At 44.6% G+C, this 12,952-nt stretch overlaps 1 long non-coding RNA gene across 11 annotated transcripts in view; it reads right to left on the minus strand.

Moving 5' to 3' along the window:
- Nucleotides 1-12,532, minus strand: part of LOC128153984 (uncharacterized) — a 36,778-nt gene extending 24,246 nt beyond the window's left edge. For 3 of the 11 annotated variants that reach the window (XR_008239194.1, XR_008239191.1, XR_008239193.1), the window contains exons 1-6: nucleotides 11,606-12,532; nucleotides 9,381-11,097; nucleotides 8,575-8,920; nucleotides 6,148-7,078; nucleotides 4,015-4,504; nucleotides 642-755 (exon numbers count right to left, since the gene is read on the minus strand). This is a non-coding gene — a long non-coding RNA (uncharacterized LOC128153984). Of the gene's footprint in view, nucleotides 1-198; nucleotides 756-4,014; nucleotides 4,505-6,147; nucleotides 7,079-8,574; nucleotides 8,921-9,380; nucleotides 11,098-11,605 lie in introns of those variants that run through there. The other 8 variants (XR_008239199.1, XR_008239190.1, XR_008239195.1 and 5 more) reach the window with 8 other exon arrangements.
- Nucleotides 12,533-12,952: the final 420 nt, after the last annotated feature.

The raw sequence follows: 12,952 nt of genomic DNA on the forward strand, positions 1-12,952 counted from the left end.
ACAAAAACTTCTACCAGAGTATAAACTTTACATGCAGGTAGTCAGAAATTATTTCTTACACAGTTTTTTTCTAAGAGGTCTGCAGCATCTCAGTTCTGTTAGTTTGCTATACTCGTCAAGCAGACAGAAGTTGCATTTCCAATGGTTTAAGCTTCAAAATTAATTCCACTTAACATAAACATCATTAAATACGTAGTCTTATCAGTGATATAAACCTCATTTAATTCAGCCAAACACAAGTACAGTCATCTGTGTTGAAGCTCTGAGTAATGGACGAAAACTGCATGTTTCTGTGCCCATTTTCCTGGAAAACTACTGCCCTCTGCATCCTTATTTCCATCTTTTTTTCAACTTACTTTATCTAAAGAGATCCCCAAATAGTCTCTGTTTTTCAGACAAATGTCATCATTCTTTGGTTTGTTTTCACTCATATTTGTAAGAGAATAACAAAACCTAAAAAGCTTGAATCAGTGAGCAAACCTGGTTCTGCCACAGCTCCAAGCAGCTTCTGGTGCTCTTTTGCTCAGTACTCCCCCTCAAACTTTCATACAGAAACACTTAACCCACATTTCTTTCAATGCCTAACTGCCTTAGAAGAGTGATACCACTTAACTGATTTCCTGCTGTTATAAACCTATTACCTTTTTGATGTATCCTGTACTTGGATGCTTGCCTCAAAGAAAATGACTGAAATGAACTACTGTACTACTGTGTCCAGCTGCTTCTCTTCAAGTGTCCTCCTTTGGAGGATTACCCTGCAAAACAAAGCAAAAAAGAATGTTGAGACCAATTATGCCATCATACTTTCAGAGCACTTTTCCAAAGCTTTAACTGTGATTGATGGAATAACCTCTCATTACATGAAGCTACACAATTCTGTTACTGAAACATAAATAGTTTGCTTTAGGTTGACTGCTTGGCATGTTCTGTTGTTCTTTTGGTTTGTTTTTAAAGCTTTACATGTGCTCCGTGATCTGCTGGGCTAGAGAGCCAGACATCTATAGTTCTTTCTGCTTTTACAACACATCCGGTATTTAAAGTTGGTAATTAATAGTGCCCATTATCCCATCACCTGGAGTAACACATTGCTCCTTCCCCAAGGATGTGCCTAAAACCCATGCTGGGTCCTGCAGCATGGCTGAGATTTCCCACAGCCCTTCAGTGTTCTCTCTGGCTTTTTCTGACCCTTTTATTTTTTTAGGCTATTCCTTAGCTTGAAGTTTTATCTTCCTGTTCCCCTTAAGGATTCTGCAGTGTGATACTATACCAGAGCAGGCACATTTAGAGGGTTATATAGACCCAGCATTCTGAAAGATGGCTTGGAAAAAAAGGAGAGAGATAGCCCAAACGAACAAACAAGCAAACATTATCTATGCATCCACCCATCATCTTGTTCACCAAAAGATGCTGAAAATTCCTTTTTCTCCAATAGGAAAAAAAAAGGAATTTTTGTGGGGGCAGAACACAGATCCCATCTAACATCCATCAGAAAACCTTTCAGAAATCAATCTTGCGATTAATAACACCAAGCTGTTACTACGTCGGGCCTTTGGGGGCAGGGTTTGGGGCCGATGGGGGGGGTGGGGGTCGAGGTTGGCAGTGGACGTGGGGCCGGCGGGCGCGCTGGGGCAGGCGTGGGGCTCGGAGCTTTTGAGGGGGAGCACAGAGTTCACTGCCACAACACGGCCCTTGCCCGCCCCCGATCCCAACGCTCTCGGCCCACGCCGGGCCTCCCCGGGTGGCACATCCCCGACTCGCCCGCTCCCAGACCGCCCTCCGGCCTGCGGCGACGGCCGCGGAGCCGCCGACCAGCCGCGCCGCGCCTTCCCGCCAACGGCCACCCGGCGCCCGCCCCTCCCGCCCGCGGCGGCGGGCCTTCCCGGCACGGCGCGGCCCCGGCCGAGCGCCCCGCCCCTCCGGGAGCAGCCCGCGCCCGGTGAAAGCCTCCCCGAGGACGGCACCGGGCCAGCCTCCCGAGCAAACCGCGACCGCCGGAGGCATGGCGAGGTTGGGCAAAGAGCGGCCAGTCAAACCGACGCGCACAGCAGCCACGGACCCTCTCACACGCTCACAAAGGTATTTAGTTACTCTGACTCGTGCCAACGGAAATGGGGAAGTTCGTTACCCTGGGGGGGGGGGGGGGTCTAGGCTTGTGACGTTTAAAACGAGGGGTGGGGTGGGAAAGGGCGGGGTGGGGGAGAGAGAGAGGGAGGGAGGGAGAGAGGGAGGGAGGGAGAGGGGGAGAGAATCCCACCTGCCCACCCCTCCAAAAGAAAAATAACTGAAGGACCCAGGTAAGCTTGGTAAAAGAATGGGAAAACAAACGCATGCTGTGCCCGGTGCTTGGAACACCTGATCCTTAAAGTTAGCAGAGAAACCCCAAGGTAGACGACCTCTCCGAAGGCACACATTTGTGCCGCAATCTTGCCTGTGCATAAGTAGGCTGCCGCTCCCTGCTATAACGGCATCCAGTACCAGCGAGGCCATGGCAAGAAATTGAGGAAGCTACAGCATTTACCAGAAACATTGGCAACACATTGAGAAAATCATTCAAGGTGAGGATCGCAGAGCATGCAACTAGAATGAATAGTCTGCACAAAGGCCTGAGCTGCCCAGCAACTCTTGGGGCACAGCACATACTTACTGACCATGAAGCCTATTTTCAGAGCCTAAGTTCTCACGGTCTGACTGAACATAATCGCTGCTTGTGGAATACAGCACAGCAATATTGAGCTTTGGGTGTAAGCCTAGAGTAAGAGTGAAAGAAAAGCATGCATGCATTGAAGACAAAGAAGTTACAAGCCCTATGATATTCAGCCACATTCTTCTTGATTTGCTGCCTATTTAAGCACACAAATTCAGGAATTCTCTATTAGTTTATTTTTCCAAAACTGCTGATGCGAGAATGAAATGCATATCAAAAAGATGCAGCACAACTGCTCTGGTCTATAAATTATTGGCATTCAATGCTGCATAGTTACAGTGCTACAATCTTGCCTAGAATTCATGTGATAAAGTAGATTGCAATTCTGAAACTGGGTAAAGAGATCCTGCTTTGCAGTCAGGAGTTGAAATGCAGCATTCTTGCCAATAACCCCCTGTGGAGACTGGCAGCTATACAGTGGCTTCCACACTTGTGTGTTAACCCCGGTAGGCAGCTGAGCCCCATGCAGCCAGTCACTCGCCCCCTCACCCCAGCAGGATGCGGGAAAGAATTGGAAGGGTGAAAGCGAGGAAACTAGTGGGCTGAGATAAAGACAGTCTAACAAGTGAAGGAAAGCAGTGTGTGCAAGCAAAGCAGAATAAGGAATTCCTTTACTACCGCCCATCAGCAGGGATGATGATATTTAGCCAATTCCAGGAAAGTGGGGCTTTGTCACACGTAACGGTTACTTGGCAAGACAAATGCTCTAACTCCACAGAATCAAATCACAGAATGGTTGAGTTCAGAAGGGACCTCCAGAAGTTACCTGATTCAGCCCCCCCTGCTCAAGAGGGGCCTAGAGCCAGTTGCCCAGGACCATACCCAGACAACTTTCGTATATCTCAAAGGATGGAGACTTCACAAGGTCCCTGGGCAACCTGTTCCAGTGCTCAGTCACCCTCACCAGCCCTTCCTCCTCATTTTCCTGAGCTTTTATTGCTGCGCACAATGCCATATGGTATAAAATATCCCCCTGGCCAGTTTGGATCAGCTGTCCCAGCTTCTTGTGCAATCCCCAGTCTACTTGCTGGTGGGGGGCAGTGTGAGAAACGGAGGCAGCCTTGACACTTGCGAGGACTGTTCAGCAATAGCCAAAACATTGGTGTGTTGTCAACACTGTTTTGGTCACAGATCCATACAAGGTGCTATGAAGAAAATTAACTCCACCCCATCCAAAACCAATGCAATACTACACAAAGGAGTTAGATACCTAGTAAGTGCCATGCTCTGGGCATGGAAGTAGATTTGAACATAAAACCGTAAAGAAATGCCTGTGGTGTACCAGAGATCAACTGATTTTTTAGGTTTACCAGATATCATTTCTCCTTGGTGGATACACTGTCTTTATTTGGTAGCTGAGAGACACTCTGCAAGGAAGCAAAGCAAGCAAGAAATTCAAAATGAAATCAAACAGATTTGAGGTGGTTTCATATGGTTTGATTGATGTGCCATCACATCAAAACCATCTTTAGAAATACACATCTCTGAATACATGCACTTCTGCCAGGATGTGCATTCTTGAGAAACTAATAATAGATAATGCTTGTCAAACAGGAATGAAATTGTAATACAGAATTTTAACAGTTTCAAAAGGATTTATGACTCATACATAGTATAATAAACCAAAAAGGAAAATCAAAACACTTTGAAGAAAGTGTTAAAGCTTTCAACAGCATGTTACTATAGCTTATCTCTACCTTAACTTGGACTTTGACTGTAGGTCATCATTTAGGAAGTTACTGAAATCCACATTCATTAATGACAATGTGTGTCTGGACACAGAGCTGACTGGCAGTCACCCTGGAGATCGAAGTGAAATCCCTGCTGAACTGATTAGTTATGTATTCCATTAGAACATCCAGATGACATACAGTACTGTGAAACACTGTTTTATACTACTATGAGTACTGTTGTTCACCTTAGTGTACACCTAAAGTGATATTAAAGCAGGAAGGACCACAGGACTTCCTACTTTCCATTCCTTGGCCCTAATTGTTACCAGGCTGCTCACTATGCAACAGTGTGAGCAAATCACAGCAGCCTAAGAAAAATGCAGGTGAAGCTCGTGCTGATAGATGCAAGAAAGCAAACCTCTTTCTGCCACTTTTCCTATCAAAATGTTTTGTAATCTCTACACAATTAATTTTTCAGCTTTGTTGTTTTATGTCTAGTCTGTCATCACCTAAAATGATAATGCAGCAAATGGGGGGGAAATGAACCATAACGATTAGACATATTTAGACAGTACACAGTCTCATAAATGTATCCTCCAGCTTCACACTTCCCCTTCTATTCTTAACTTTATTTTGAAAGCTCAAGATTGCCCATCCTTTGAAAGTTTTGCCACCTGTCTCCATACAAAGACACGCTCCTCTCAGATTCTCAGCTGCAATCACATTTCCATTTCTTGCAACATTCCTTTCTTACCTTTTACTTTGAAGATAAGGACTATTCCAGAACAATTTCTTAAAGCAGAGAGGGTTACACAAAGAAAATAGTCAAATTATAACAAGCTTGCAGAACTGTGAATGCCAACTAAGATACACACACACCACATGAATAAATCACAACCTAAGGCATTACTTTTCAGGTTGCCCAGCTAAGCCATGATTTTAGATCTGGATGCATTACACGTAGGCTTTTCTAGCAAGTGATTTTTACCAGGATGGTCATAGTCCCTTAAGTTAGACTCTAGTCTTCTACACGTTCAAGACAGTTTTGAACATGGTGCTCATGGTCACACCATGGCCACTTGAGTTCTTCTCCAACTGCTAGCTTTGAGCTAACAAATGAAATTGGAGTCCAAAACTCTTAAGAATCCACCTTGCATACATCCCTTGTCCAGATCTGTTAAAAGTCACAACCAGAACCAACCCGAGACAACACAGTCCATGTTTAAAAAAACAAACAGCAGTTGTGCTGTAAGTAAAGGACCTAACAAAACGTAATGTCATCACCTCCTATAATCCACTACTCTCACTAGGCACCTCCCACATTCTGTATTATATCACCGGCCTACCAGCATATCTTCTAACTCTGCTCTGCAACGACATCTACAGAACAGGAGACAAAAGTGAATGGTATGTTAGCCAAAACACAGTAAAGATGCAACTGAAATCAGTAATCAAGTTCAAGATGGTTAGGACACAGGAATGAGAGGGCAATGATGTGGCTTAAGAAATGATGAGGTAGTGCCAAGCTCATGGAGAAACATTACGCAAAACAGAGACATGGTCAACATGATTTCGGGGGGTTTCAACTACAAAACATAGAAAAATAACTACAAAAGTATCTGTAGATTTTCTAATACTGAAATCCTTAAAAGAGATTCACTAGGCAGCAACTGCCAGAACCTATAAACAACATACCTTATAAATACATCCAAACTTCTGTCGTGAGATATAACCTCCCCTATATCCCTCACCTCCAAAAAAACCCCTTACCATGAACTTGTTTTCACCTTTGGACAGCATATCTGTGACAAAATAGATTTTTTCCTAGTTGTTCTACAGCTTGATGCAATAGCTTTGGCTAGGAAAGGTGATAACACAATTTAAAAAAAAAAGTAATCTACAAATCATGAGTATCTTACTTGTTCAGGAATGACTTGCATTAGCACTGTACATCACTGCTGCTACATGAAATCTGAACACAAAAATATGCTGCATCAATATTTAGAAAAAGCTAACAAAATTTTAACTGTGAAGACATAATAAAATGTTCCACTGATATCTATGTCATCAGATAACTTTCATTAGAAATAGCAAAACTTGTTTCTTAGTTGAGTGTTGAGCTTTCAAAATCATGACTCTATAAAAAAAAATAAAATAAAATCACAAAATGTTCAAAATGTCACGAATATTTTCCAGAGGTATCCCAGAAATGTTACAAACCACAGTAGGATATTTGTTTCTCCTCCAAAGGGTTACAACTGCATAAAGAGATACTGAGTTTCTCTTTAGTCACTGCTTTATTCAGCCAGTTCTTACACTTAAAGCTTGTTAGAGTAAAACAAATTATTGGAGGGGGATGAGGAGAAAAGTAAAAGGAGGGAAGGATAAGAGTAAGCAACTAAGTATTTCTGCAATGACATCATAACATAAAATACGTAGACATAAGAAGTGGTTGTAACTCCTTAAAACATGTTGGTCAAAGAGAACAGGTCACTATTACAGTAAGAGAGAGACATGGAAGAAGCTGCAATACATGTCTGAGATTGCATATCTTCTGCTGAATTTCAAAATATGCACCATTCTGGTAGTAAGGCGTAGAAGTACTTCACAGTAATGCAAAGACACATACCTGTTTGTACATTCTGAGGTGAAATTTGGACTAGTTGGGAGATAATCCTTATCCCCTGGCCTGACTCTGTGCCTAGGAAATTAAGCAGCAAAGAAAATACCTCAGGGCAAACTCTGCTGTCTGCTTTAACAAGACCAGTTAAAGCTAAGCCTTCTGTCTAAACTCTAGTACTCGTCACTAACAGAAACTATACTAACACCGACAGACATTCATCTAACCTGTTTTATAAATGTGTTTTTCCAGTAGAAAACACTCAGTGACTATCCAGGACACCTGTGGAAAAACTGATCTTTAAGTAAGAGAACACTGCTCTTCCATCACAGATGACTTGGCATCACCCTCCATCTCAGAAAGTACCTGAGAACTTCCTGCTGTACTGTGTAGCAATGAATGCTGTAAAGGTAAAACAAAGAGAACAATTTATACTTTGCAATACACTATTTGGGGTGGTGGTGGTGTGGGGAGGTGGAAGCGATGAAGTTTGTGGGAGCTTTCTTGCCAAACCAACCAGCCCAGTTAATTGCAAAACAGGCAGCAGGGATTTGACATAAACCGTCTCTTCAGAAGAACAACACATATTAAAACAGTCAGAATAGCAATTTCCAAGTCATATGCATACCAATAAATTCTACATCTTATTGGCCCAAAATAACACGAAAATGCCACAGGAACACCAATCTCGTCCAAAACTGCCACAAACTGTAGTAATACAGTTTGGGTCCAGTTTCTTTAACTCTACCAGTACAATTTCCCATAGAAAGAGGGAAGATTAGTTATTCAATACGTCAGCCATTCATTTGCCCTCACTGCCTCATACCCTCAACGAAAACCTTCTAATGTGCATTTTCAGCATTTCTTCCCTCATGATTCTTTTCTCAAAAATCTTCAAAACATCAGCATGAAATATCAGCCAAAACTGTTGTAAGGGTTCTGGATATGAGACAAGAAACCACTTTTTTTTTCAGGGAGTGTACTGGAACTGGGGACAAAAAGAAAAACATATTGCACTGAAATCATTCTTACAGTTCAGCGCTTTCCGGCGACTGTGAAACAAGATCTGAACACAATGCCAGGACCAGACCCATGGGCAAGGCATGCACTAACAACATGCAGGAAACCTGGCTGGATCGCCTGCATTATGTCATATTTCCACAATGAAAAGTTTTCCTTTAAATGCTCATACACACACGAAGGTGAAGATGCATACCAGATACAGGGCTCAGAGATGAGCGGTGAGAAGACAATCACTGTGTAACATTTCTCACTCAATAGTAGAGTTTGCTCTGGTCACACATTCTGTGATTTTACAATTAATGCAGAAGCCCTAAAGAGTTGGCCCCACACAGAACCAGGTCAGATATATCAGGATTTAGTAGTTCATTTGCAGTTTCTTGCAAACACACCTATAATTTTTCCAAGACCAGCACAGGGGAATAACCACTCGGTAAGCAGCATTCATACTAGTAAGTACTGAGGGAGAGGCACACACACTGAATAACATTCTTAAGTTTAGATATTGCAAAGGCCTTATCTTGCATGCAGCACATAAGAAAAACACCTTGGGGCACCTCTGTAGTGTTTTGGTCAGAGTGCAGGCCATTTCAGAAATGGATCATCAAGGAACACAATGCAATCTTGTTAAAGCAATCCTCCATGAGCCATCCAAGAAGTCATTCAGAAATCCCTTCAAGGTAGAGATAAAGCCTACTGAATTCTGAATCCAACGACACAAAACCTGTGTTGCTGAAAAAAACCCATAGATCACACAAAAAGAATGAGACCTACCTTGGCCTCTGCAACCTCAGATAACATGCTGCTGTCTACAGGAGTCATTAGAAAAGCTAAGCACTGGCACCCAAGAAAGCTTACTTCAGCCCTGTTTGCTGACGATGAGTCAGCCTGTGCTCATTATTCCTTAGAGTTACAAGAAGGAAAAAAAAAAAGAAAAAAAGAAAATAATCATGTTACCCGAGGACCAAAATTTGGACAGTGAGTTTCCCATACTACAAAGATGATCCAAGTAAAAAACACATTACAAAACAGCAACTTCAAAGTCAAACACAAAAGAAGGTATTTTAAGCAGAGCCTGGTCAACACATTATGGCACAAGTCAGAACACATACAGAATCATCTAATAAAGCCATAAGACTTTAACAGACCTTTTACCTCTATTACAGAATCTATGTTGCTCTGGAAACATCTTATTGTGAAAACGTATATAAAGCACTTACTCTCTGCACTAACTTTAGATTTTTAATTCGTCAAAACCTCAGCATACCTGCTAGCACAGTATCACTGTGAGGCTTGACAGCTTGACAAAAGAAACACTATTTGGAGTTTGAATTGAGGACCCAGTCATTGCAGTGTATGACACGCTCATCTTCTAAAGTCTTAATTCCTTCCTTCACAAACTTCCTGGCAGTTTGTAAGAAGAAACAGGAAAAGTCTCATAACACTGAAAAGAATTTTAGAATTCCCTGTCACCCGCTTGGCTCTTCAAGATCAAGGCTAAAGTAATTTTTGATATTTGCCTTTCACTTGGCAGACACGTTTTCAAGCTGTACTTTCAATCAACAGCAATGGCCACTGGAGGCTTGGCATGCACAGTTTTAGTGTTAATGGAACTATATACTGACATGTGATCGTTTAAAAGCCCCCAGACAACACAAAACATCTCACTCAACAGACTTTGGACAACAGAGATCTAATTTGCTGCATGCTAAGGTCTCCTTTCACCATAATCACTTTTGAATGAACTTATGGTCACAGCAGCAGAAGCATCTTTAGAGTAGTACTTAAGAAACAAACTTGCAGCCTACAGTAGAGCAAAGCAGTCCAAACTTCAGTTTGGATAGTGTGTGCATCATAAGCACAATACTCCAATGAATAGTTGAACTTTTTTCCCATTAGAAGTTGTGTGACTAGATTAATCTTCACCATTCTGCTGGAAAAGACCAACATTGCAAATGGAAGGCAAGTAAAACATTTTATTCCATTATCTGTCCAGTACCTCACAGCACCAACAGTGATCAGCCTGGAAACCATCACACCTTCCTGCCCTCCAACTCCAAAATACCACAGTTACAGCTTCTCTACCACCCTTACAGACTTTGAATCCACTTTGTCCCACCAAAAACCTCACCCCTCACATTACCACAAAACTGACAGATCTCGAATTATCATGTCATAGTGGCAATCCTTCCTGTTATCTTCTACCAAACTCCAGACCAAGAGAGGCATCCTTCACTGTCCTAAGACACGCATCCAAACTTCACACACTGCATGCAACCCTGATTTCTCAAGCACAATCTCAAGCCATTATGTATCTTCAAACTTTGAACAAATCTTCCAAACACTTGCAAACCATTGTGGTCCTCATAAAAGTTGTTCTACTCTCTATATCAACACTTTGCTTTGTTTCTAAGCATAAATTAATTTTACATTCTCTCTATTCAGCCAAACCTGTTCTTAGCAACCAGTATCATAGCCCTCTTCACTTCCAAGGGATCCATTTCTACTGCTGCTGCCTTTGATGCACCTGCAACCCCCATGTCTGTAGGCTGAACTCTTTTCTGCTGGGAATTCTCTAGGCAAGGGACAGAAACTGGAACAAGCCTGGGACCTTCTTACAGCACCTTCCTGAACAGCCCTGATTTTCCTTCTGCTTCAGGGCCCCTTTGCTCCTCTGAGAAACACACTGTGGAATACCATTATGCCTGGCCCAATCTCCTACCGTATGTCTAAAGGCTCCTACTCTACCTCTACACTTTTAGTACTCTCAGTTTTTCATGGCTCTCTTTTTGACCAGCTCCTCTCTCCTTCCCATCTCAACTTGCACACATGAAGTCACCACTTCTGCTTCTCTGCTGCAAAGTCCATATCAGGCAACTCTGTACCCCTTTCTTTCAGTGAATTTCACATCTGGTGTCTCAGTTTGGGCACTGCTGCATAAACCAAAATTTTCTCACAGTCTCCAGCCTCCCAGTTTCTGTTCATAACTCCATCAAATAAACAGGGAAAAAAAGGTGGTACCCAATTCCAGTAACTCACGTCAGGAACTTGACCAATGCACTTGCATCATCCTGACAAAGCTGTAGAAACAAACAAGCGAAACACACCCTTCTTTACTCCAGTTGTAATAAAGAAATCTTCAGAAGACAAAACAGGCTGATGATATTCTATTCTGGAGTCTTATTACAAATCACAGCAGAACAAGACTGAGGATAGCATTGTGCATCAGGAGAAAGCTATATGGACTGAGCCAGAAAACTAGCTGCCATAACTACCTACACCAAAGTGGTTAAAACTCAAAATGCCAGACATCAACATCTGGACCTTCTTTTCTCACAGAAGACATCCACACATTACTGACATAATTCAAAATATTTTCATAAATAGGTAGTTTTGAGGCTTTTGCTCAGCTTCCGGCTTTCTACTCGCCATAGAATCCCTGCCTATAAGGGAATCCCTGCCTATAAGGGAATCATGGCATCAGTCTCTCCAGAGACAACAGCAAAAGTTTCCAAAAGCAAGCAGGTTACATTGCAAAGCATACAATAGAAACAGCTATCGAGAACTACGTGCATATCAAAACCCCACCTTTTCCAACTTGCATAGTTTTTCAGTGGACCAAAAATTATCTGTCTTCTCAGGTATTTTAGTACCTACCCCACCCTAAATATCAGAGGCAAGTTGGGGGGAACCAGTATACAACTTAACTTCAGGGTCACTTGTAGATTCTTAAACCTAGAAAAAAATAAACCACAAAATTCAGAGTTCATGAAAAACTATGACTATTTACTGCGACGCCGACCAAGTATTGGGCAATAAAGGAGAACAGGTGCTCCAGGGTACCGTAAGAGGAACATAAGACAATGTAAATCCAGGTCTGCGTTAAAAGTTCCCTGGAAGCATTTGTTTTGAACCTTACTAGTAAAGTTCACCGAGTTACAGGAGCAGAGCAGTAACAAAGTGCTGCTCCGACAGAAACCCTTTACATCCATCGCAGGGCCCCGGCCAGCCTGACTAGGCCCCCCCAAGTCCCACCTGTAAGACCCCCACTGCACTCCCCAGGCGCTGCTCCCGCACAAGGCCCCGGGCGGCCACCCCGTCGCCGGGAAAGATGAGGGCCGTGGGCTGGGCAAGGAGGAGGAGGCCGCTCCCGCGCTGCTCTGCGCCTTCCGAGGGCCCCGCGGCTGCCGCGCCACCGACCAGCCTGGAGGGAACCTGCCACCACCGCGGCACAGAGGCAGCCGCCAGCCCCGCTTCGGGTCCTGCCGGGCCACCGATACGCCATCGAAACCGCTCGTCTGCAGAACGGCACCGGCGTGCACCTGAACCGGGCAGCGGCAGCCGCGGGCGGGGCGGTCCTGCGCGCACCGCCCTGCCGACGGCCCGGTTCGGGTTGCGCTCGCAGCTCGCCAGCTCGAGGGGTAAGAAGAGCGACGGAGCAGCCGCACCAGGCCAGGCCGGCGCTGAGAAAGGCCCCGCGGCCCCGGCTGGGGCTCTCCGGTGAAGCCTCCAGCTCACGCACCGCAGGCGGCCGCCCGCCGAGAAGAAAGAACCGCCCACCGGATGTCGCAGGGCGGCGCCTCCGCCAATGACGCCACAGAGCGCGGACGGCTTCCGTACGCGAGTGAGCTGGCGCGAGAGCTGGCAGCGGCAGCCGGTCCCGGTTACTGCTGACCTCACGTGCTCAGCGCGCGGTACTGCAGCCTGCCGGCGGACAGATGCATGAGCAATGACGACTCGTTTGGAGCAGTACCAGACACGCACAGCGCAGCCGAGCCTGCTAGGCGCTCGGCGGCCGTCCGGACTGCGGCGGTGCATGCTCGCTGCCAGAGCACGCATGCGCAACGTGGCCTGCCTCACTCTGCTGCTCTCGCTCGAGCACGCCGCATGCGCAGTACAGAGCGCTCCGCGCTGCTGCGCAGTGTGCGTTACCGC

The sequence above is a fragment of the Harpia harpyja genome, chromosome 18 (genome assembly GCF_026419915.1).
Source record: "Harpia harpyja isolate bHarHar1 chromosome 18, bHarHar1 primary haplotype, whole genome shotgun sequence".
Lineage (NCBI taxonomy): Eukaryota > Metazoa > Chordata > Aves > Accipitriformes > Accipitridae > Harpia > Harpia harpyja.